This window comes from Piliocolobus tephrosceles, unplaced genomic scaffold (assembly GCF_002776525.5).
Source record: "Piliocolobus tephrosceles isolate RC106 unplaced genomic scaffold, ASM277652v3 unscaffolded_1265, whole genome shotgun sequence".
NCBI lineage: Eukaryota > Metazoa > Chordata > Mammalia > Primates > Cercopithecidae > Piliocolobus > Piliocolobus tephrosceles.
This window is the reverse complement of record NW_022293921.1, coordinates 5,591-6,971: the sequence shown is the minus strand read 5'-3', so window position 1 is coordinate 6,971 and position 1,381 is coordinate 5,591. Positions and strand designations below refer to the sequence as shown.

General features: G+C 20.4%; 1 non-coding gene across 1 annotated transcript; it reads left to right on the top strand.

Annotated features, from left to right (window-relative positions):
- Positions 1-782: 782 nt before the first annotated feature.
- TRNAE-CUC lies at positions 783-854 on the top strand. Its single transcript has one exon. It is a non-coding gene; the product is annotated as a tRNA-Glu (tRNA).
- The last annotated feature ends 527 nt before the right edge of the window (positions 855-1,381 follow it).

The window sequence follows — 1,381 nt, the reverse complement described above, 5'->3', positions numbered from 1 at the left end:
AAAAAAAAAAGAAGAAACTCAAAAAATGTTAATATATTATTAAAATCGGAAAAAAAATATAAAAATAACATTAATGATGTAAAGGGTAGAATAAACAAAGCCTTATATATGTAAAAGTTATTATATACATGTGTATGTAACTATTTATATAATATTGTTATTCAATATATTATACTTCATTCTTTTATCTTATTTTTAACATTTGCGCACACCTTTTCGTACAACTTTTTTTACATCTTTTTTTACAAGTGAATATATGTTATGCATATTTTTAATATTAAAAACATTAAAAGTGTTAGTAGCAATTTGTTTTTATAAATATATACATATATCCGTAAACCGTTATGCTAAAACGTTAACATAAAAGAGGACATGTATACATACACATACATATATATGTTTTAGTTTACCAATGTTCTGTTTTTTTGTATAATTTATGTTTTTAACAATTGGCTACGTTAAAATATAAGCGACGCACCTTTTTCTATATTTACAATCACATCGATCACTAATTTTGCAAAATATATAAAACAATCGCACTAAATACATATATATATATATATATAAATAACACGTTTTTATATAAAATATTTACCACAGTCATACGTAAAATGTGAAAAATAAAAATATATTAATAACTCATACGATTCTTTTTAAACAACTATTATAGTGCTTAAAAAAAAAAAAAAAAAAAAAAAAAAAAAAAAAAAAAAAAAAAAAACGCTTCAATGGTATTTTTATATTTTTATTTTTAAAAAATATTTTGCTTATGTAATAATATCTCCCACGTGGTCTAGTGGCTAGGATATTCGGCTCTCACCCGAAAGGCCCGGGTTCAATTCCCGGCGTGGGAATATTTATAAAATTTATTGTATTTATTTTATATTAAATTTATGTACGTGTTAATGTTCTACATGCTAATTTTTAAATGAACCATTTTTCAATATTAAGTAAGATTATGTATTTATATATAATGTATACGCTTTTCATTACACTTCCTAAAAACTTTTCATTTCATAAAAATGTTTCGTATTACAAAAAAATTATTATTTTTTTTTTTTTTTTTTTTTTTTTTTTTACTACTACATACATATATGCATGTACATAACATATGCGTAACTACTAAAGCGCATTGCTTTTGTAATAAAAAAAAAACAATAACACATTAAATTCATTCAATTTTAGCAATTTTAATTAAAAAACAAAAACATATGTAAATATAATACAATTATGTACATCCATACATACATATATATATACATACATATATACATACATACATATATACATACATACATATATACATATATACATATATACATATATACGTATATACATATATACATATAAACTAAAAATATATAAAACAATAAAAAAAAAA